Genomic DNA, 24,890 nt, shown 5'->3' with positions numbered 1-24,890 from the left:
TTTTGCCCCAGAACGTAAATTTACATATTTTTCGCATTAAAAATAAATCAAAAATCGCGACAGAATTAATCTAATTGCATAAAAAGTTATTTGCAAAACTAGAATTTGCTAATTTAATCCCTAAATTTCCCGGAAAATATCCTTTTTACAACTATAGTTCTGTTTTATACTACAAATTCTACATATTTGAGATAATTAGTGGGCTTAGATTGTTTATAGATAGATCGACGTTAATCTAAAAATTAATGGGCTTCTACAGGAAAAAAAACCTGACGACAATACACTTCCTTACTGGAAACCCGAAAAAAATAGGTCTTTTACAACTATAAATACAATGCTATCGTTTGCTTTCACCATAACTCAACAAAGAAAAAAGAAAAAAAAACTATCTTCTCTTGAATTTATAGTTTTATCAATTTCAATAATTCTTTTATCATGTTCTCAAATTTATATTTGTATTCCGATCTTGATGTTTTTTATGATTCATCGACTGATCCTATTTATTTTCCTGTTCATATAGTGGTTTCTTGGAAAGCAAGATTCAATAATCATAACACTTTGGTTGTTGTTGGTTCACCTTACAAAAATATATAATTTTGTGCTTTTTTGGTTGAGGTTTTACGTTTAATTCTTTAATCATCTTCTCAAAAAAACTCTCTTCTATTAAATTTATAGTTTTATCAATTTCAATAATTCTTTCATCATGTTCTCAAATTTATATTTGTTTTCCAATCTTGCTGTTTTTTATGATTAACGACTGGTCATATTTATTTTCCTGTTCATATAGTGGTTTTTTGGAAAGCAAGATATAAAAATCATAACGCTTTGGTTGTTGTTCATTCACCTTACAAAAAAGTATAATATTGTGCTTTTTTGGTTGAGGTTTTACGTTTAATTCTTTAATTATGTTCTCAAAAAAAATTATTTGTATTCCGATTTTCTATTTTTATGATTAATTAACTGATTCTTTTTATTATCCTTCGTATAAGGGTTTCTTTGGAAAGAAAGATCAATAAATCATAAAGTTTTGGTTGTTGTTGGTTCACCTTACGAAAAAGGTATAATATTGTGCTTTTTTGGTTGAGGTTTTACGTTTAATTATTTAATCACGTTCTCAAAAAATTTTATTTGTATTCTGATTTTCTGTTTTTATGATTAATCGAATGATTCTTTTTATTTTCATGTTCGTATAGTGGTTTCTTGGAAAGCAAGATCCATAAATCATAAAGCTTTAGTTGTTGTTGGTTAACCTTTCAAAAAATGTATAATAATTATGCTCTTTTGATGAGGTTATAAATTTAATTCTTTTACTATTTTCTCAAAATTATAATAACATTCAAAAAAAAATCTTCAAACGAATATTTATAATATATTCTTATATTTATCCATCTTTTTAAAGAAATATATTGCATATGGATCTTATTATTCTTTTTTTTTCCTGTTAATGTAATAGATGATAACTATTTTACATAGGTTTCAAGGACCAGATGAATCGATCAATAAATTTGTTTCTAATTAATATCAGGTATTAATTTATATAATCGGAATGATTAACGTGTTAAATTAGTTCTAATCTTTATAATTTCTTTTTCATAATTTGGTTACACTTGGATTGCTATAATTGCAGGAAAACTATGATCGTTAATAGCCATGTATATTTTCGGAAATATAGAAACGAAATTGTTTAATTTTTATCTTTAGCTTAAATTTCATTTAGATTATTTAAATAAACATGTTATATGAGAGTTCATAATAATTCCATGTTTTAATTATTATTTTCTTTAAAAAAAATTGAACAGGTTAAACTTAAAGAATACTACAATGAGGATGGTCATGTGGATGATGTTATGATTCCTTCAACGACTACAACAACTAAATTCTCAGATTGGATTATATTCAATACACAAGCTCCTAAGGCCAAAGAAATCGCTTATGCTAAAACTTCAAACCCATCTGTTTGACATGATGTGGAAGCCAAGATCAAAGAGAAGACAATTTTTTTCACCCTACAATATTCCTATAATATTTGTTTCTTTAATTTAATCTAATTTTTTTAATGGTAACATTAAAGCTTAATTAATTTATTAACAATAGAATTATTTAATTTATGACTTTTGTATAATAGAATCTTTATTTTTAGTAAAGCTTGGATTTATGAAAATATTTATTTATAAAGGTTTCTCATAAAGTTCTAATTTATTCTATAATAGATTAATAAATTATACATTAATGAATGACGGAATAATCGTGTATATCTTCAAAGTTTTGAAATTTGGTAAATTTAATACGATAAATATGTAAGAAAGTTTTATAATAGGAAAACTTACTCTTCGTTTTCAATTTCGAAAAAAAGTTCAGTGTGCACTTTGTTAGCCGAAAGGTATCCTGAGCTTTCAACAAGCACCAGACGTCCAATTAAATCTAAAGATCATAATTAATATAGTTTGGTCAGTTACACATATTGAATAGAAAATATACATATAAGACAACTCAAATAATTGTTGTATACCTTTATTTGTAAAAGTCATACTGGCAAATGATAAAATTTAAGATGCATATAAAATATACAAATTTGAAATGATAAAGATGGAAATACATATATTTTGGTTAGTCTTTTATTTAGATTTTATATAATCGATAGATTAGGATGTAAGTAAGTATTGTTTAAATCAGTAAATAAATATATAGAAAGATATATATGTTATATATTTACACATATCTATTATTATAAATTCCCCTATTTATAATATATTCTTATATTTATCTTCCATCTTTTTAAAGAAATATATTGCATATGGATCTTATTATTTTTTTTGTTTTCCTGTTAATATAATAGATGATAACTATTTTACATAGGTTTCAATGACCAGATGAATCGATCAATAAATTTGTTTCTAATTAATATCAGATATTATTTTATATAATCAGAATGATTAACATGTTAAATTATTTCTAATCCTTATAATTTATATTCCATAATTTGATTAAACTTGGATCGCCATATTTGCAGGAAAACAATGATCGCTAATAGCCATGTATATTTTCGGGAATATAGAAACGAAATTTTTTAATTTTATCTTTAGCTTAAATTTCATTTAGATTATTTAAATAATCATGTTATATGAGAATTGATAGTAATTCCATGTTTTAATTATTACTTTTCTTTAAAAAAATTGAACAGGTTAAACCTAAAGAATACTACAATGAGGATGATGTTATGATTCCTTCAACGACTACAACAACTAAATTTTCAGATTAGATTATATTCAATACACAAGCTCCTCAAGCCAAAGAAATCGCTTATGCTAAAATTTCAAACTCATCCGTTTGACATGATGTGGAAGGCAAGATCAAAGAGAAGATAATTTTTTTCACCCTACAATATTCCTATAATATTTGTTTCTTTAATTTAATCTATTTTTTAATTGTAACATTAAAGCTTATTTAATTTATTAACAATAGAATTATTTAACTTATGACTTTTGTATAACAGAATCTTTATTTTTAATAAAGCTTGGATTTATGAAAATATTTATTTATAAAGGTTTCTGATAAAGTTCTAATTATTCTATAATAGATTAATAAATTATACATCAATGAATGATGGAATAATCGTGTATATCTTCAAAGTTTTGAAATTTGGTAAATTTAAGACGATAAATATGTAAGAAAGTTTCATAATAGAAAAACTTACTCTTCATTTTCAATTTCAAAAAAAAGTTCAGTGTGTACGTTGTTAGCCGAAAGGTATCCGGAGCTTTCAACAAGCACCAGACGCCCAATTAAATCTAAAGATCATAATTAATATAGTTTAGTCAGTTACACATATTTAATAGAAAATATACATATAAGACAACTAAAATAATTGTTGTATACCTTTATTTGTAAAAATCATACTGGCAAAGGATAAAATTTACGATAAACCTTTATGTATATATGCAAATACAAAAATTTCTTGACAATCCAATAAAATATTTTAAACATTTTCAAAAGATAAAACACTATATTTAAATATGTCAATTATTACTGTAACACCCGCAAACCAATTTTTGGTATTTTGGTAAGGGTGTCGATCGACACCTTCTAGTGAGGCATCGATCGACACCAATTGTGGCCGGTTTGGTTGGTTCAATTTGAATTGTCCGGTTTGCGTGGTTGGTTTAGGGAATCCCTTAAATCGAGTTTTAGAGGAAGAAAACAACCTAGGGTCGTGTTGTTTTGGGTTATTCGCCGTTTTTGAGAGAAAACACAAAGGGAGAGTGTTCTTGAGCTTTTGGGAAGAGATTGAGAGATTCCTTGCTGTTCTTGGGAGATCTAAGGCTGGGAAGGTGTTAGAAGCTTGCTAGGAGTGAGGGAATTCGTTCTTGTTGGTCAGAATCTTCTTGAAAGAGGTGAGTGCATGACCATGGCTAATCTAAGCCTTTGATTCCCTTGTTCTTGCTTGTTGTTGCTTGTTTGTGTGTTTTTCTTGCTGGGATTGGTTGATACAGGTTCCTAAGGAGGTATAAGGCTTGGGTATTGAGTATTGGGCGTTTTGGAGGAGATTTGGGAGCGAGATTCGACTCTCGACTTCGCGCGGATCGCAGTTGCAGAGGGATGTCGATCGATACCACTTGGTGTCGGTCGACACCAGCAAATTGGGCATCGATCGACACTGTGGGGTAGTGTCGGTCGACACCATTGAGCCAGTGTCGGTCGACACTAGGCTGGTGTCGGTCGACACCTCCCTTCCAGCGAGACGATGTTTGATTTCCTGGTTTGTGTGTTTGTTTGTTGCTTGTTTTGGAACTTTGGAATCATTGTTGCTTGTGTGTATAGCCCAGTAGATGGGAGGATTGCCTCACTGAGTGTTTATCAAATACTCATGCATCTCAATTTGTGTTTATGGTGCAGGTAAAGGCAAAGTGTGATCGTGGAATCAAGGCAATGAAGAGGAGGATGTTCTAGGGACTCGATTGGATGTTGTCTGGCATTGCTAGGTTGCTAGAGTTGAGTCATTAGAAACATTGCTAGGTTGCTGGTTTCATGTTTCTTGTTGTTTGGTATTGGGATATTGCCTTTGCTATAATATCATATTGTTATTGGTTATTATTGGTTTATTATTGGATATTGATTTATGTTATTTCGCTGTTGATTGTGAATATGGTTAGGTGGCTAGTGGGTATGGGACCACTAGTTGTAGTTTATTTATATATATATTATTTATTATTTATTAAAAAAAAAAAGGTCGGTCCTTTCATTTTGGTAGCAGAGCCCTTACGGTTCTAGGTTTGGATTCACTAGGTTTCTGTTGTAGATGTTTGGGATTTTGCATGCTTGATTGATTATGTGAGTTAGTCAATTGTGTGTGGCATGAAGTCCTAGAACATCCTCTTCGAGCCGAGTGTGTGATTCCACGGTGAGTTTATGTTTCTGTGTTATAATAGAAATTGTTTGCTTAGCCTTCTGTTCATGGTAGTGCAGATGGTTAGAGAGGATGCTGTGACTGGTCGAGGTCGTGGACGCGAATGTGGTCGCGGACGTGGTCGTGGTAGGGGTAGAGCCCCAGTGGTTAGTGAGACCGAGGACCAGAGTGTGACAGCTGAGGGTGTTGGCGAGTCGCAGGAAGTTCCGGGGGATTCCGTGAGTGTGGCAGGAGGGGGCGGTGTTGATACTCCAGTGGCCGGTGATGCTAGGGTCCCAGGTGTGGGGGTCCCAGCGGGTGGAGTCCCTGGTGTAGACGTTGCGGCTTTGCTAGCACAGGTGTTAGAGCGGTTACCACCAGTGGTACCGGCTCAGGCTCAGGTAGTGCCACCAGTGGTGGCGGAGGAGCAGCAGCCAGTGGCTGCGGATGCGGGGGTCCATGCTCGTTATCTCAGCATGTTGACAGAGATGGGTCGGTTGCATACCGAGCAGTTTTCAGGAGGTGTAGATCCTACTGCTGCGGATGCGTGGAGGACGAGAGTGGAACGTAACTTCCACACTCTGAGATGTCCTGAGGATTTTTGGGTGGACATAGGGGTCTACTTTTTGAGTGGTGATGCTGAGTTGTGGTGGAGATCTGTGGCTGCTAGGAGGGTCCAGCGGGAGATGACTTGGGCTGACTTCGTTTTGGAGTTCAACCGCAAGTATTTTCCTAGAGAGGCATTGGATCGTTTGGAGGTGCAGTTCCTTCAGTTGTCTCAGGGGACATGGTCAGTGCGGGAGCTGGACTTGGAGTTCAGTCGACTTCTGTGTTATGGAGGTCGGGCTATGGAGCCTGAGGAGGCTCAGATCAGGAGGTTCTTGAGGGCTCTACGTGATGACTTGAGAGTTCACTGTAGAGGGAGGAGTTATGCTACGCGTGCAGAGCTGGTTGAGACTGCAGCAGAGATTGAGGAGGATATCCGGGAACAGTCAGTGGCGGTAGCTCCAGCAGTTCAGCCTAGTAAGGCTCAGCAGCAGGGTGGTTTTAGCAGGGGCGGTAGGCATGCTCAGGGAACCAAGAGGAAGTGGGAGGCTACGTAGAAGCCGAGTGGTGCGGGTTGCTTCGGTTGTGGGAGCAGGGATCACAGGGTTGCTAGTTGTCCCAAGAGGAGTGTTCCGACGGCAGGACCTCGGGTATGTTATCACTGTAGGGAGACAGGGCACATCAGGCCTTTTTGTCCCAAGTTGCAGCCGGCAGCAGTGGCAGCGTTGCAGCAGGTGCAGCCTGGGGGTCAGCAGGTGGCACGGATTGAGCAGGCGCCACGAGTTTACACGACAGTTGAGACTGGTGGAACCAGTGCCGGGGCGATCACAGGTATATTTTCTGGTACTTTAACTTTGTTTCCTGTGATAAAGTGTTAGGTTCTCAACACATGAGGTTTGTGTAGGGACCTTGTTGGTGGGCGAGTTTAAGTCCCACGTTATGTTTGATTCTGAAGCTTCGCATAGCTTCATTACTCCAGATTGTGCAGAGTGTGCGGGGATCAGCAGGGATCCTGGAGAGCGTACTGGAGTTGTTAGAGTTGCGGGAGGCAAGTTCCTGAGAGTTATTGGACGAGCTAGAGGAATTGATATTCAGATCGCAGGAGAGTCGTGGCCAGCGGATTTGCTTATCAGTCCAGTGGAGCTGTATGATGTTATTCTCGGGATGGATTGGATGCATCGACATAGGGTGCATTTGGATTGCTATCGGGGTAGAGTGGAGTTTGAGCGTCCAGGAGGGAAGTTGGTTTTTCAGGGTATTAGACCGACTTCAGGGAGTCTCGTGATCTCAGTCATTCAGGCTGGGAAGATGATCGAGAAGGGCCGTGAGGCTTATTTGGTTACTATATCTATGCCAGAGTCAGTGGGGAAGTCTACGGTTAGTGGTATTCCGGTAGTGGAGGAGTTTGAGGATGTGTTTCAGTCTTTGCAGGGATTACCACCATCTCAGTCGGATCCTTTTACCATTGAACTGGAACCGGGGACGACACCGTTATCCAAGGCTCCTTACAGAATGGCTCCAGCAGAGATGGCAGAGCTGAAGAAGCAGCTAGAGGATTTGTTGAGTAAGGGATTCATCCATCCAAGTGTATCACCGTGGGGAGCGCCGGTGTTGTTTGTCAAGAAAAAGGATGGCAGTTTCCGGTTGTGTATTGATTACAGGGGTTTGAACCGGGTCACTGTGAAGAACAAGTACCCTCTCCCGAGGATTGACGAGTTGTTGGATCAGTTGAGGGGTGCTACTTGGTTCTACAAGGTGGATCTGGCATCGGGTTATCATCAGATACCGATAGATGAGGCAGATGTGAGGAAGACTGCTTTCAGGACGAGGTATGGGCACTATGAGTTTGTGGTAATGCCTTTCGGGTTGACTAACGCACCAGCAGCGTTTATGAGATTGATGAACAGTGTGTTTCAGGAGTTTCTGGATGTATCTGTCATCATTTTCATCGACGATATCCTGGTCTATTCTAAGAGTCCTGAGGAGCATGCAGTGCATTTGAGGGCAGTTATGGAGAAGCTGCGGGAGCAGAAGTTGTTTGCCAAGTTGAGCAAGTGTAGTTTTTGGCAGCGTGAGATGGGCTTTCTGGGTCACATTGTTTCTGCAGAGGGGGTTTCTGTAGATCCAGAGAAGATTCAGGCTATCAGAGATTGGCCTAGACCGCAGAATGCCACAGAGATCAGGAGTTTCCTTGGATTGGCAGGGTACTACAGGAGATTTGTGCAGTGGTTTGCAAGCAGAGCACGTCCTATGACTAAGTTGACAGGGAAGGATGTTCCTTTTGTCTGGTCAGAAGAGTGTGAGGAAGGCTTTGCAAGCCTGAAGGAGATGTTGACTACTGCGCCAGTGTTGGCTTTGCCTGAGCAGGGAGAACCCTATGTGGTTTATACAGATGCATCTAGAGTTGGGTTTCGAGGTGTGATGTGTGTCAGCTAGTGAAGGCTGAGCATCAGGTTCCTGGCGGGTTACTGAAGAGTTTACCCATTCCTGAGTGGAAGTGGGATATGATCACCATGGATTTTGTGGTAGGATTGCCAGTGTCACGGACTTTTGATGCTATTTGGGTCATTGTAGACCGGTTGACTAAGTCAGCACACTTTCTGGCCATTAAGAAGACTGATGGAGCAGCGGTCTTGGCCAAGAAGTATGTGAGAGAGATAGTCAGATTGCATGGGGTGCCAGCGAGCATTGTGTCTGATAGGGATTCTAAGTTCACTTCGGTGTTCTGGAAGGCATTTCAGGCGGAGATGGGCACTAAGGTGCATATGAGTACAGCTTATCATCCCCAGACAGATGGACAGTCTGAGAGGACGATCCAGACGCTGGAGGATTTGCTGAGGATGTGTGTGTTGGATTGGGGTGGCCATTGGGCAGATCACCTGAACCTGGTAGAGTTTGCTTACAACAACAGTTATCAGGCGAGTATTAAGATGGCTCCTTATGAGGCTTTGTATGGGAGGCCATGTCGTACACCATTATGCTGGACTCAGGTGGGGGAGAGGAGCATGTTTGGTGCTAGTTTTGTTCAGGAGACCTCAGAGAAGATTCGGGTTCTCAAGCTGAACATGAAGGAGGCTCAGGATAGGCAGAGGAGTTATGCAGATAGGAGGAGGAGAGATCTTGAGTTTCAGGTAGGAGACAGAGTGTACCTCAAGATGGCTATGTTGCGGGGTCCGAACAGGTCATTGTCAGAGACTAAGTTGAGTCCGAGGTATATGGGTCCATTCAGAGTGATTGAGCGGGTTGGACCAGTGGCATATAGATTGGAGTTACCTGAGGTTATGCGTGCATTCCATAAGGTTTTCCATGTGTCTATGTTGCGGAAGTGTCTCCGTGAGGGTGAGCAGGTGTTGGCTAAGATTCCTGAGGATCTTCAGCCTAACATGACTTTGGAGGCGAGACCAGTGAGGGTTCTCGAGAGGAGGATTAAGGAACTTCGGAAGAAGAAGATTCCTTTGATGAGAGTCCTGTGAGACTGTGATGGTGTTGAGGAGCAGACTTGGGAGCCTGAGGCAAAGATGAAGGCAAGGTTCAAGAAGTGGTATGAGAAGCAAGCCGCGACTTGAGCTTGTTTAGCCTGGTCCCATCTGTAGTCCGTGGCTGGAGCGGGAATGGAGTATTCCAGCCCATCTCTCTTGTTACTCGGTCGCTTGGGGTGGTTGGTTGTGCGACTCAGTAACAAGATGAGGTGGTGTTGGGGTACAAAGTTTCCGTGAGGCGGGGTTGTGAAGGAAAGTTTTCTGAAGGAGAAGTTTCCAAAAGTGGAAAGTTTCCAAAAATAGAAAGTGCTAAATATGGAATGTTTTATGGGAGTTAGAATTTGTCCATTTTAGCGGTGGAGAGCCTTAAAGGGGGCTTGTGTGTGGCCTTAGTAGCGGACTTTTGAGTCAGTGTGCCGTATGCGGCGGTCCTTTTTAGGACATTTGTTTGGCCTTTGTGGCGGGCTGTTTAGCCAGAGTGTCTTTGTGACGGTCCTTCGGGACAGATGGCCTTTGTGGCGGGCTGTTTAGCCAGAGTGTCTTTGTGACGGTCCTTCGGGACATATGGTCTTTGTGATGGTCCTTCGGGACAGATGGCCTTTGTGGCGGGCTTTTTAGCCAGAGTGCCTTGGTGGCGGTCCTTTTTAGGACATTTATTTGGCCTTGGTGGCGGTCCTCTTTAGGACATTTGTTTGGCCTTGGTGGCGGTCCTCTTTAGGACATTTGTTTGGCCTTGGTGGCGGTCCTCTTTAGGACATTTTGTTTGGCCTTTGTGGCGGCCCTTGTGGCGTGTATATGATCCTCTTGTGGTCATGAGGTATTCCGGTGAGGGAATATATGGTTGGTAGGGCATTGAGATGTTTTTACGCGAGCCACGGGAAGGAAACCTGGATAGGGACAGGACTCAGACGTGTTCAGAATCGTTTGCTCGCGACTCTTGGGGGACTTAGGTTCTCCTAGTACTGCCATATTCAGAGACTTTGTGGCTCGGGAGTATGGTTGGTATATCGACTTCGGATGACGATCCGGGGGCGCGCTGTAGGGTGGCAACCCGAGAGACGAGTTTGGACTTTTCCTTATATATTATGGCATGTGGGCTTCGGCCTGATGAGGAGCCAACATTTGGCATGCAGACTTAGGTCTGATGGGGAGCCAATAAAAACTCAAGGTTTAGGCCTATGAGTAAAGGAAAGTCCAAAAAGTCAAGAGCAAATGACGCCTGGAGCGTGAGTCTATCGCCTAGAGGTGACCTTCTGTAGATCTGTCGGAGGAGTGCGGGCCATGGAGACGGTTGCACGGGAGTCCTTGGCTGATGGTTGTTCGAGATTCGAGGACGAATCTAGATTGGTGGGGGAGAATTGTAACACCCGCAAACCAATTTTTGGTATTTTGGTAAGGGTGTCGATCGACACCTTCTAGTGAGGCATCAATCGACACCAATTGTGGCCGGTTTGGTCGGTTCAATTTGAATTGTCCGGTTTGCGTGGTTGGTTTAGGGAATCCCTAAAATCGAGTTTTAGAGGAAGAAAACGACCTAGGGTCGTGTTGTTTTGGGTTATTCGCCGTTTTTGAGAGAAAACACAAAGGGAGAGTGTTCTTGAGCTTTTGGGAAGAGATTGAGAGATTCCTTGCTGTTCTTGGGAGATCTAAGGCTGGGAAGGTGTTAGAAGCTTGCTAGGAGTGAGGGAATTCGTTCTTGTTGGTCAGAATCTTCTTGAAAGAGGTGAGTGCATGACCATGGCTAATCTAAGCCTTTGATTCCCTTGTTCTTGCTTGTTGTTGCTTGTTTGTGTGTTTTTCTTACTGGGATTGGTTGATACAGGTTCCTAAGGAGGTATAAGGCTTGGGTATTGAGTATTGGGCGTTTTGGAGGAGATTTGGGAGCGAGATTCGACTCTCGACTTCGCGCGGATCGCAGTTGCAGAGGGAGTGTCGATCGATACCACTTGGTGTCGGTCGACACCAGCAAATTGGGCATCGATCGACACTGTGGGGTAGTGTCGGTCGACACCATTGAGCCAGTGTCGGTCGACACTAGGCGGGTGTCGGTCGACACCTCCCTTCCAGCGAGACGATGTTTGATTTCCTGGTTTGTGTGTTTGTTTGTTGCTTGTTTTGGAACTTTGGAATCGTTGTTGCTTGTGTGTATAGCCCAGTAGATGGGAGGATTGCCTCACTGAGTGTTTATCAAATACTCATGCATCTCAATTTGTGTTTGTGGTGCAGGTAAAGGCAAAGTGTGATCGTGGAATCAAGGCAATGAAGAGGAGGATGTTCTAGGGACTCGATTGGATGTTGTCTGGCATTGCTAGGTTGCTAAAGTTGAGTCGTTAGAAACATTGCTAGGTTGCTGGTTTCATGTTTCTTGTTGTTTGGTATTGGGATATTGCCTTTGCTATAATATCCTATTGTTATTGGTTATTATTGGTTTATTATTGGATATTGATTTATGTTATTTCGCTGTTGATTGTGAATATGGTTAGGTGGCTAGTGGGTATGGGACCACTAGTGTTAGTTTATTTATATATATATATATATTATATTATTTATTAAAAAAAAAAAGGTCGGTCCTTTCAATTACATATTAAATCAGAAAAGTAACATATCATAAAGTTAAAAAAACAGTTGTTATTAAAATCTTATTACCGCACTTTAAGCGCGGGTACCTCCCTAGTTATATATATTTTTATCAAAATATATTAAATAAATCCACGCGTAGCGTGGGTTTAAAACCTAGTGAATATGAAAATCTATATAATAATAACAATCTGAAAAAATTGCCAACAGTTGCGATTTTTCGTCGTACCTTTTCGTAAAAAATATATTTTTTGACAGAAAAATTCAACGGTTGCATCTCTTTTAAAAAATGTGTCTGTTTAATGTAGATTTATGTCTCTTACAAACAATTATGTCTATTCAAATGTTCACATATTTATTAATTTATATATAAGTGACTTCTCATCATTGTATTCAAATTTTCTTTATTTTATATTTTTGACAGTAAATTTTTACAGTTGTGTCTCTCTAAAAAGTTGCGTCTGTTTAATATAAAGTTGTGTCTTTTACAAACAGTTCTGTCTGTTCACGTCTTTAGAAATCTATCTATTCGTTGTACCTTTTCGTAAAAATATATTTTTTGACAGAAAAGTTCAACGGTTGCATCTCTTTGAAAGTTGTGTCTGTTAGATGTAGAGTTGTGTCTCTTACAAATAGTTGTGTCTATTCAAATGTTCACATCTTTATAAATTTATATATAAGTGACTTCTTATCATTGTATTCAAATTTTCTTTATTTATATTTTTGACAGTAAATTTTTACAGTTGCGTCTCTCTAAAAAGTTGCGTCTTTTGAATATAGGGTTGTGTATTTTACAAACAGTTGTGTATGTTCACATCTTTAGAAATCTATATATAAATAACTTCTCATCATTGTATTCAAATTTTCTTTATATTTGTATTAGTTAAAAGAGAATTTGTTGGAAATGTTGTTTCATCACTGTGAGAAATTTATTCCAGTTTGATATATTTTGTTAATCGTTGTAATATTTAATTATATTCAGTCCCTAGGTATACAGCTATCTATTCATCTAGGGTTATCATTCTATTGGTATGAATCCAAACCGAAATTTTTGTTTTTAGCTGTTAAAAAATGTGGTTCAAGTTGGTTTTTCAGAAAATGAGAGTATATTGGCTCGTATATGTTTGTTTGTTTTTTTGTCACAAGTATATATTTGCCTACTTCATGCTTTTTGATTAGAAAAATAATTGTATTATAGAAAACAAAATGGATTTCTATATTTCTATTTTTTTTTAAATATCTGATTTTGACATATCAAGGTAAAAATAAAAATAAAATATCACAGTTTGTTCTATTATATTTTCTACTGTTGGGAATATTCAGTTTATTGGGAGACGGAAAACTGATGATTAACAGAAAGATTGACGGTTGAGATGATTGTCCAATAAACTATCTTGACGACAAAGACTTATCTACAACTTCATACAGGGTAAGGGAGTTTGCATATTTAGTTCTAGTCATAATACACTCAAATTGAAAAGGTTTTGACTACCAAAAAGAAAGAGGAGCGTGTGGAAGCAATGTACCCGGCCGTCCTTGGCCGACCATCTTCCTTAGACGCGCACATTGTGATGCTACATCATACACCTAAATATTATTGTTATATGTTATAACTATTATTGTTCCCCTATAATATTTATTATATTATTTATTTATGTGTGACTTGTGATAATTACCAGCATCTTACACGAAAAAAATAAGTAGTAAGTACATTCAATATTGGATTAACCATATATATATATATAATCTATTATAATTGCCAAAATGTTTAATGACTATAGGTTGTTTTACATAAAAATATGTTTCATCTATGAAACGATACTTGTTTGTATTATATATTTATTTACAATATTGCCTTTATAAAAATAGATATATTCTTTTTTATATGAATATATAACAGATTCAAATAAATAAAATATGTTATAATTTTCTGTTTAGTTATATTCAAATTTGAGAGGATTTGTAATTTTCTTACTGATTGAGTGAATGAATAGTAATATTTTTTTCATTTTGTATGAAGTAGAAATTAATTTTGGAAATAGAAATATGTTTGAGTTATGCTAAAAAGATTTAAATAATTAATTGAAATAAATTTAAACAAATCATTATGTCATTTTAAGAATGGTTCTCAATTAATATTTTTAATATTTTTAATTTGTTATATGATTGTTTAAGAAATTTACATTGTCTTATACTATGTATTCATAATTTTATCATTTAAATAAAATAAAAAAAATATATAATCATTACATATCATATTTGAAAACAAGAGAACAAGTTGTAACGGTTCATAAAATATACAAAAATATGACTGTAAGTTTAAGAAGAGAAGACAAGACTGTAGATTGCATTTCTTCATTTTTTAGAAATTAAAAAATATTTTACGAAAAATTACGACGAAAAGACACAGATAAAATGTTACATTGAAAAGATGCGAACGAAAGGTTATGACAAATAAAAGCGAACGAAATAACACAACTGCAATGTAATCTCATGGCAGTTAATCATAAAAATTTGTTTAATTTGATGTGTATAGCATTGTTAATTATATATTTAATCATATATGAAGGTAAGATTACTTTTAAAGAATATTTTTCAATCAATTATATTAAACGAGAAGTGAAAACGTCCCACATTCAATCTCAGCAAAATTTTACCATTATACCATTAATGAAATTGCCCTTCACATTGTAATATTTTGCCCCTGGACGTAAAATTACCTATTTTTCGCATTAAAAATAAATCAAAAATCGGATTAGAAATAATCTAATTGCATAAAAAGTTAATTGCACAAATAGAATTTTCTAAATTAATCCCTAAATTTTATGAATAAGATCTCTTTCACGCTTAATCAAAGGATACATGACATAATATAACACGCATAAATTGGGTAATTGATGGGCTTAGGTTAGATTTTTAAAAGATCCACGTAAATAAAAATTATGGGTTTATGCATGAGAAAAGCCCGATGAGAAAAGACCGTCTTTCTGTAAACCCTAAAAACCTAGAAACCCTAGAAATATAGATGCTTTACAACTATAAATACAATGATTTTCGTATGCTTTCACCATAACCCGAAAAAAGCATTCTTCTCTTGAATTTTAATAATTCTTTTATTATGTTCTCAAATTTATATTTGTATTCCGATCTTGCTGTTTTAAATGATACAGTTACTGATCCCTTTTATTTTCCTGTTCGTATAGTGGTTTCTTGGAAAGCAAGATCCACAAATCATAAAGCTTTGGTTGTTGTTGGTTCATCTTCTAATCAAGGTATAAAATCGTTTTTTTTTTTGTTGAGTTTTATAGATTCGTTCATATTCTCAATTTCTAATTTGTATTCTGATTTTGTTGTTTCTTATGATCCACTTTTATTTTCCTGTTCGTGTAGCTGTTTCTTGGAAAGCAAAATTTCAAATCTTACTATTTTGTATTATTCACCTAATTTAATGTGTTTTTCTGATTTTGTAGTGGTTTCTTGGGAACCAAGATTCGAAACTCACCAAGCTTCAGTTATTGTTGGTTCACCTTTAAAAACGGTATAATATTTTACTATTTGTATTCCGATCTTGCTGTTTTAAATGATACATCGACTGATCCCTTTTATTTTCCTGTTCGTATAGTGGTTTCTTGGAAAGCAAGATCCACAAATCATAAAGCTTTGGTTGTTGTTGGTTCATCTTCTAATCAAGGTATAAAATCGTTTTTTTTGTTGAGTTTTATAGATTCGTTCATATTCTCAATTTCTAATTTGTATTCTGATTTTATTGTTTCTTATGATTCACTTTTATTTTCTTGTTCGTGTAGCTGTTTCTTGGAAAGCAAAATTTCAAATCTTACTGTTTTGTATTATTCACCTAATTTAATGTGTTTTTCTGATTTTGTAGTGGTTTCTTGGGAACCAAGATTCGAAACTCACCAAGCTTCGGTTATTGTTGGTTCACCTTTAAAAAAGGGTATAATATTTTACTATTTGTATTCCGATCTTGCTGTTTTAAATGATACATCGACTGATCCCTTTTATTTTCCTGTTCGTATAGTGGTTTCTTGGAAAGCAAGATCCACAAATCATAAAGCTTTGGTTGTTGTTGGTTCATCTTCTAATCAAGGTATAAAATCGTTTTTTTTGTTGAGTTTTATAGATTCGTTCATATTCTCAATTTCTAATTTGTATTCTGATTTTGTTGTTTCTTATGATTCACTTTTATTTTCCTGTTCGTGTAGCTGTTTCTTGGAAAGCAAAATTTCAAATCTTACTGTTTTGTATTATTCACCTAATTTAATGTGTTTTTCTGATTTTGTAGTGGTTTCTTGGGAACCAAGATTCGAAACTCACCAAGCTTCGGTTATTGTTGGTTCACCTTTAAAAAAGGGTATACTATTTTACTATTTTGAATGATGATTTACATTAGTTTCTTTTGTCATGATCTCAAAATTATATTGGTTGCGAGCCAGAGATTATATATTACTATATTTTACTATATATTAGTTTCACTACAGATCTACAGAGTAATTGTATTAACCTGTTTGTATGGTTATTTCATATATAATAATATAATAATAATAATTTTTTGATTCAGGTATTGTGGAGGAGACTTTGATACTTAATAATATCAGGTATAATTTCTTATAATTATAATTCTTATCATGATTGTATTTTCCTTTTAAAAATTATTTATAGTTTATAATAATAAATAGTAGTTTTGTCTAAACTTGGATTGCCATGTTTCAGGACTATTATGATCATAGATATCCATGGATTCGATTTACGGGTATTTCGTTTTTTTTAAATCATGTTATGTAATTTTATGTGTAACTTAATCTACCATGTTTTAACTATTTTTAAAACGTTATATAAACATGTTTTATTTGATAATTTTGATTTACTTTTAACTAAAATATTGAACAGGTATCACCTAGGGAATGCTACAATGAAGATGGTCCTGAGGATAATGGTATGAATCGTCCGATGGCTACGACAGCTAAATTCTCGGAATGGATTATATTCAATACACAAGTTGCTCAAGCCAAAGGAATTACTTATTCTGAAATTCCAAAACCATTTGTTTTGTGTCCTAGAGATATGATATGGAAGAGAAAATCAAGGAGAAGACAATTTCAATCGCCATACAATATTCCTATAATATTTGTTTCGTTAAATTAATTTGAAATTTCTTTAAATGTAACAGTAGTCTTAAATTTATTATATTTATCTTTCATCTTTTTGAAATTATTTCACTTTAATGAGTTTTGTATGATATACAGTCTTCTCAATACATATAAAATACTTATCGTCATAAAGCTATTATATGGAAGACAATATAAAGCTGTTATCGTCATATTTCTCATATTTTTATTTCAATAAAAATTGAGATCGTTGAAAAAATTATGGTATATGCGATTAGTAACAACTTTAATTCAAGCAACAGCAAAATTCAAACCGAGAATATGAACGAATGCATGTATGGATGCAAGTCCAAATAAAAAAGTTTTTTGTTATTTTCAAAGTCTTTGCATTGGTTAAAACAATTTCGAACTGACATTACCAAATTGACATAATTTTTTTACGTAACTTCCAATCACTCTTCCTATTCTCCTTTCTTCTTTCTAACGTGTAACCTCTCACCTTTCTTCTTTCTAAAAAATAACCAAGTACCAAACAAGGAGATGGTTGCATACATAGAAGATTTGAATCCATCAACAGATAGGTTGAGTATTGCTGTTAAAGTACTGAGGCTGTGGATACCCGAAATCATTATAATGCAGCCTACCTACATTTGTTTGATCTTGGTTGATGAGAAGGTAACAATCCATTTATATCCATCATCTCCTTAAAGTTTAAATCTGAAATTAGTTTTTTCATATAATTTAGGGAAAAAGAATTGAAGCTAAATTCAGAAGTCAGCTTTACTTTGCTGAGTACATAGACGTGTTGCAAGAAGGACGATGGTTTCTTCTTTACAAGTTCCAAGTTGTTGAAAATCAGAATATTTACAGGAATTGTAACAATTCTTTTGAAATATTGATCACTCGCCAAACTCGCATCACTCCGATCCCACCTAGATGTGGAGACAATTTTTTCATCTAATAGATGCACTAACAGTGGAAAATGCTGCAGAAGATGAGAGTAATTGTTGTGTTGGTAAATTAATTTAAATATACTGTTTAACTTACTGTTTTTATAAAACATTATTTCCTTAGATTCATAGTTTTCTGAATTTTTCAGATTTTTGTGGAACGGTGGTAAGGGTAAGGCAAGGTCGTAAAATTGTTTTCCTAGAAAATGAAGTTGGATTCAATGGTCTGAAAGAGGTTCTTCCCTTTACTGTAATTGACATCAAGTAAGTTTATAGTTTTAAAATTTTAAAAACAAGTACTACCTCATTTGATTTATTTTTGCCAATGAAAATAGTACATAATTATTAAGACTGAAGTTGTCAATTGTTGTTTTTTTAAATGCAAAGTAACGAACAGGTTGAATGTATTGCCGTCGGTGATACATGTTCGGAATTTCGTGAAAAATGGGAACAACATGTTGCAAGTCCTTCCTATGCCAGTGAACCAATATTGTGTCTGCTTACGTTTTGGAGAATCTCTGTCTTTGGAGGTATTAAGTAATAAATAAGCATTTGTTTTAGATAAGCCAATATATCAAATTAAAGATTTGGAACTTACTTATTTTTGTAAAAGGTCGGCGTTGTCTAATGTCTCAAATAAGATGTTCTAAATTTTTACTTGGCAACGAAGCAAGAGCATTCACTACAGATCCTGCACTGTAAGTTCTTAAATTTCCTATATTATGACAGATTATTAATATGGAATCTTTATTATAAGATGTTTTAGTTATTATGTTCCTTTATCTTTCGCAGTCTTTGTTTCCATAAATCATCAGACGATGAAGATTACAACGGCTCAGAAGAAGATGAGAGTGATTCTAATGATTCGATCTAATGTTAAGATTTGTTCGCCTATTCCTAAATTTCGTAAAAAACTTTCGTTTACTTACTATTAAATTAACTTAAGTTGTTTGTTGTTTTAATATTGGACCTATATTTTCGCATATTATGCGAATAACTCTTATGGGATTTTTAATTTATGTTCAAATATGTCTTTTAAAGATACTTTTGACAGAGTACCTTTCATGAATGACAGATGCATGCCATTTATATAATCAGATGAATGACATATATATCTTTATAATATGTTATATATATTTTTTTCATACGGATCATTATCTGAATGATAATAATTATTGAAAACTTAGAGTGATAAACATGAAAATAATTATATTTTGGAAATGAAATATATTAATTAGATTTTACATAATATAGAGATTATGATGCAAGTAAATATTGTCTAAATAAGTAAATAAAAATTTATAATAGATATATATGTGATATTTTTGTATATATCTATTATTAATTATAAATACACGAATCTCATAATATTTTATTTTAGTATTTAGGAAAATATACTAATTTCTAAGGTTATATATATACAGAGACGTTTGACAGATCTTAAGTACAATATCCAAAACTCTTGAATATTCCAAGGTTCTTTAAAACTTTGGACACATAATTCTTTAGTTATGTTTCAAAATCATAATTTGTATATAATAATTGATTTAGTTTATTGCAGGTTAAATTATGGCTACGAATTGTCCGACTGATCGTGTTTCACGTTTGAATCCTTCAAAATACAAATGGAAAATTCGTGTTAGGATTTTGTGTTTATGGGAAGAAAAATCTCTTCGTCTTGGTTCAACCCTAGAGATGGTCCTAAGTGATAATCAGGTTTGCTAATTGTTTAAATTGTTAGGTAATCAGGTTTTCCAAATTTTGATAGAAATTTAATTATATTTGTTTTATTTAAATAGGGTATAAAGATCCAGTGTAGTTTTCGTGGTGATGTTTATGACAGATTTGTGTCCAAATTTCATCTTGGCGATTGGATTGAGCTTGAAAATTTTAAAGTTGTCGATCAATATGGGTCATGCAGAGCTACCACGCATCGATACAAGATTATTATTTTGTATAAGACCAAGATTAGTAAGACTTCGATTGTTGGAGGTGAAGAATATTTTGAATTCATCGATTATAATCGAATATTAAATGGTTCTTATTGTGATGATTACTTGATCGGTGAGTTATTTTATTTATCTACTTTATAAACTTTCATAATTGGTATCTTTATATATTATATATTATTTTGATATGAGTTTGCGTCTTATATTTTAAGATGTCATTGGAGAAGTTACCAATGTTGGTAAAATGGATACTTGGAATGATAAAAAAGACTCGATGGGTCCGAATGATGGCAAAAAGTATGAGCTTAGATCACAAAGTGATCATATTCGTAAGTTGCTAAAGATGTGCTGCCGAGATACTTTTGCAAACGATGTGGATGATTTAGATGACACTGACTCGGATGATGTCGACTCTGATGTATCCGAAAATGAATACGATGACGGAAATTGTTCTGATGAGGATTATTGTGAAGAAGAGGAAGGTAAAGAAGATGAAGGCTTTTGTGAAATTTTGTATGTAGACAAAGAAGATAGTAAAGGCGATTATGAGGATGACACATATGATACTGAAGACGACGAATATGATTCTGAAACAAGTGAAGATGCTGAGACTGAAGAAGAAGAGTATAAGAAGCAAGTTTCTTCTCCAAAAGGGAACGAAGCACTAGAGTACTCTATGTACCATAGAATTTCCTTTGACCTTAGTGACTCCAATTATTTGGTTTTAAACATATTTTCCAATGGACACTCCTTAAATATATTAACGTTTGATATTTTAAATATTTTTATTTAGTGGTATGCTTTTGCGGTGTGAGTTAACCGGAATAGCGGCTGACGATTTCTATAAGACTTACAAAGATTCTATAGGTGAGAGCCTTATATGTGTTATTCGATGGGGTGTAATTGATGTCTTCCAAGGTACATACTCTATTCATTCGTTTAGAATGTTTTAAATTATATTTGATAATACATAACTGAAACAACCCTTCCCGTTTTTTTTTTTAATAAATAAATAATAAATAATAATATAATTAAATAACTACAACTAGTGGTCCCATACCCACTAGCCACCTAACCACATTCACAATCCAACAGCGGAACCACATACCAATAAATAACCAATAAAACAATATCCAATAACCAAATAAGTAATATCCAGCATTAATCCCAAACAGCATAAATCAAACAACCAGCAATCCTAACAATGCTCTAAGACTCTATTCTAGCAACCTAACAATGCCAGATAACCATACAATCAAGTCCCTAGAACATCCTCCTCTTCATTGCCTTTGATTCCACGATCACACTTTGCCTTTACCTGCACCACAAACACAAATTGAGATGCATGAGTATTTGATAAACACTCAGTGAGGCAATCCTCCCATCTACTGGGCTATACACACAAGCAATAAGATCTCTACATGCCACAAACAACAATCAATAAAACAAACCAGGCAATATACATAGCATGCAACGACCATCGTAACTGAACAAGGGGTGTCGACCGACACCAGATGGTGTCGATCGACACTGACTATCTGGTGTCGACCGACACCAAACTGGTGTCGACCGACACCCTGCCCGACACTCCCGAAAACCCTAGTTTGCGTCGACCGACACCTCCACATGGCATCGTTCGACACTCGCTAAAGTCCCGAGCCGTCCTCGCGTTGGTGTCGACCGACACCCCAACTGGTGTCGACCGACACTGATGCCGAGCAGCGATTTCCCTCGATCAGAAACTCCGAATCTCGCCTCCAAGCTTCTCCAATCCGCTCCTTGCACTCCCAGAAGCCAAACCCAGCCCAGACAGCAACGAAAATCATAGAGAACTCAAAGAAACAACCACATAAGCACCAAATCACATAGAATCTAGAGATCTTAGCTTAGATAAGCCATGGTCATGCACTCACCTCTTTGCAGGAAGATTCTGACCAACAAGAACGAATTCCCTCACTCCTAGCAAGCTTCTAGCACCTTCCCAGCCTTGGATCTCCCAAGAACAGCAAGGAATCTCTCAATCTCTTCCCAATAGCTCAAGAACACTCTCTCTTTGTGTTTTCTCTCAAAAACGGCGAATAAGACAAAACAACACGACCCTAGGTCGTTTTCTTCCTTTAAAACTCGATTTAGGGATTCCCTAAACCAACCACGCAAACCGGACAATTAAAATTGAACCGACCAACCCGACCACAATTGGTGTCGATCGATGCCTCACTAGGAGGTGTCGATCGACACCCTTACCAAAATACCAAAATTTGGTTTGCGGGTGTTACAATTCTCCCCCACCAATATGGATTCGTCCCCGAATCCCGCAATACCGTCCATCTGCCAAGGACCTCCGTGCCACCGTCTGCACGGCCCGTACGTCCCCAGACCGGACTAAACACCGTCAGCCAAGGTTTCCCGTGCCACTGTCGCAACAGCCCGCACACCTCCGATTGACCCTCGAGGTCTCCCTCTAGCCAATATACTCGCATCATAAACACTATTTGCTCACAACTCAGTGCTTCCCCCGTCCGTGGTCGCAACCATCGAATCATGCCGGCTCGCTATCAGGCCAACCGCCTTAAGCTACGGCATCCAGGAAGTCACTCACACACACACACTCCCCCCGCTCTCAGGTCGCAACCTTCGAGTCATACCGGCTCACTGCCAGGCCACAGCCTACAGCTACGGTATCCAGGGAGTCTCACGCGCCCACTCCCCCCGCTCTCGGGTCGCAACCCTCGAGACATACCGGCTCACTGCCGAGCCGCGGCTCACAGCTACGGTATCCAGGGAGCCTCACATATCCCGCTCTTGGGTCGTCACCCTCAAGCGCGCTCTCGGATCGTCATCCGAAGCAACATACCACTCCCACTCTCTGGCCACAAAGTCCATCGAGCTATCGGTATCACGTGAGTTAGGCTCGCACGGCCTTGAGCAAAAACAAACACTGATGCCAACGAGTATCTCCCGGCTAGATCTACCTCACATTTCCACAAAACATTCCCATTTTAGAAACTTTCTATTTATGGAAACCTTCCTTTTGTGGAAACTTTCTATTTATGGAAACTTTCCAAAAATAGAAACCCGAGCTATTTCTCTTTTCCCATGACAACAACAGTCAAACATAAAGAAAAATACTCATCTTATTAATCTCAAAAAATGTCATAATCGTTACAATCTCAACGAAATTACATCAGAAAAAACCAAAAATACAACAACCGGAGCAAACAACCCGCATCCCGAGCACCACCTCATCTTGATACTTAGTCGCACAACCAACCACCCCTAAGCGACCAAATATCAAGAGAGATGGGCTGGAATACTCCGTACCCGCTCCAGCCACGGACTACAACTCGGACCCGGCTAGACAAGCTCAAGTCGCGGTCTGCTTCTCAAACCACTTCTTAAACCTTGCCTTCATCCTCGCCTCGGGCTCCCAAGTCTGCTCCTCTACTCCGTCACAGTCCCACAGGACTCTCATCGAAGGAATCTTCTTCTTCCGAAGTTCCTTGACTCTCCTCTCGAGCGCCCTCACTGGTCTCGCCTCTAAAGTCATGTTAGGCTGAAGATCCTCAGGAATCTTAGCCAACAACTGATCACCCTCGTGAAGACACTTCCTCAGCATCGACACATGAAATACCTTGTGGAACGCACGCATAACCTCAGGCAACTCCAACCGGTATGCCACTGGTCCCACCCGCTCAACCACTATGAACGGACCCATGTACCTCGGACTCAACTTAGTCTCTGTCAATGACCTGTCCGGACCCCGCAACATGGCCATCTTTAGGTACACTCTATCACCAACCTGAAACTCAAGATCCTTTCTCCTCTTATCAGCATAGCTCTTCTGCCGATCCTGAGCCTCCTTCATGTTCAGCCTCAAAACCCGAATCTTCTCCGAAGTCTCCTGAACAAAATCTGCACCAAATATGCTCCTCTCCCCCACCTGAGTCCAACATAAAGGTGTACGACACGGCCTCCCATACAGGGCCTCATAAGGAGCCATCCCAATACTAGCCTGGTAGTTGTTGTTATAAGCAAACTCCACCAAGCTCAAGTGATCTGCCCAATGACCACCCCAATCCAGCACACACATCCTCAATAAATCCTCCAAAATTTGGATCGTCCTCTCTGACTGACCATCAGTCTGAGGATGATAGGCTGTACTCATATGCACCTTCGTGCCCATCTCCGCCTGAAATGCCTTCCAGAACACCGAGGTGAACTTGGAATCTTTATCAGACACAATACTAGCAGGCACACCGTGCAATCTGACTATCTCCCTCACGTACTTCTTGGCCAAAACCGCTGCTCCATCAGTTTTCTTGATGGCCAGAAAATGCGCAGACTTAGTCAAACGGTCCACAATGACCCAAATAGCATCAAACGTCCTCGACACAGGTAAACCTACCACGAAGTCCATCGTGATCAAATCCCACTTCCACTCTGGAATGGGTAAACTCTGTAATAAACCACTAGGAACCTGATGTTCCGCCTTCACCAGCTGGCAAGTATCACACTTTGCCACCCAGTCAGCTACGTCCTTCTTCATCCCGACCCAGTAATAATACCGCTTGAGGTCACGGTACATCTTGGTCGCTCCTGGATGAATAGAGAACTTGCTCGAATGAGCCTCTCTCAGTATTTCCTGCCTCAAATCCTCACCCTTGGGCACACAGATCCGACCATGCACAAGGATAGTACCATTAGCAGAAACCTGATACTCTGCACCCGCAGCCTTAGAGGCATTCACCAGCCCCTCATCACTCTCCTGAGCTAACCTCACTCTGCTCAACAAATCTGCTCTATCAACTGCCTCCAAACCCAAAGGTTCTTGTGAGATAGCACACAAACTCAATGCACTAATCTCACCTACCAACACCTCC

The 24,890-nt window shown here is 37.2% G+C and overlaps 1 long non-coding RNA gene and 1 pseudogene across 1 annotated transcript; one reads left to right on the top strand and one right to left on the bottom strand.

The window, feature by feature from the left end:
- The first annotated feature begins 18,218 nt into the window (after positions 1-18,218).
- Positions 18,219-18,759, top strand: LOC147924132 (uncharacterized). Its single transcript, XR_015586561.1, has 3 exons — positions 18,219-18,325; positions 18,449-18,591; positions 18,675-18,759. It is a non-coding gene; the product is annotated as an uncharacterized LOC147924132 (long non-coding RNA).
- A 2,066-nt stretch (positions 18,760-20,825) lies between these two features.
- The window catches only part of LOC147924128 (uncharacterized), a 43,173-nt pseudogene continuing 39,108 nt past the window's right edge, over positions 20,826-24,890 (bottom strand).

Source organism: Camelina sativa, chromosome 17 (genome assembly GCF_030686135.1).
Source record: "Camelina sativa cultivar CO46 ecotype springtype chromosome 17, ASM3068613v1".
Taxonomy (NCBI): Eukaryota; Viridiplantae; Streptophyta; class Magnoliopsida; order Brassicales; family Brassicaceae; genus Camelina; species Camelina sativa.
Note: the sequence above shows the minus strand (reverse complement) of the source record. Positions and strands in the feature narration are given on the sequence as shown.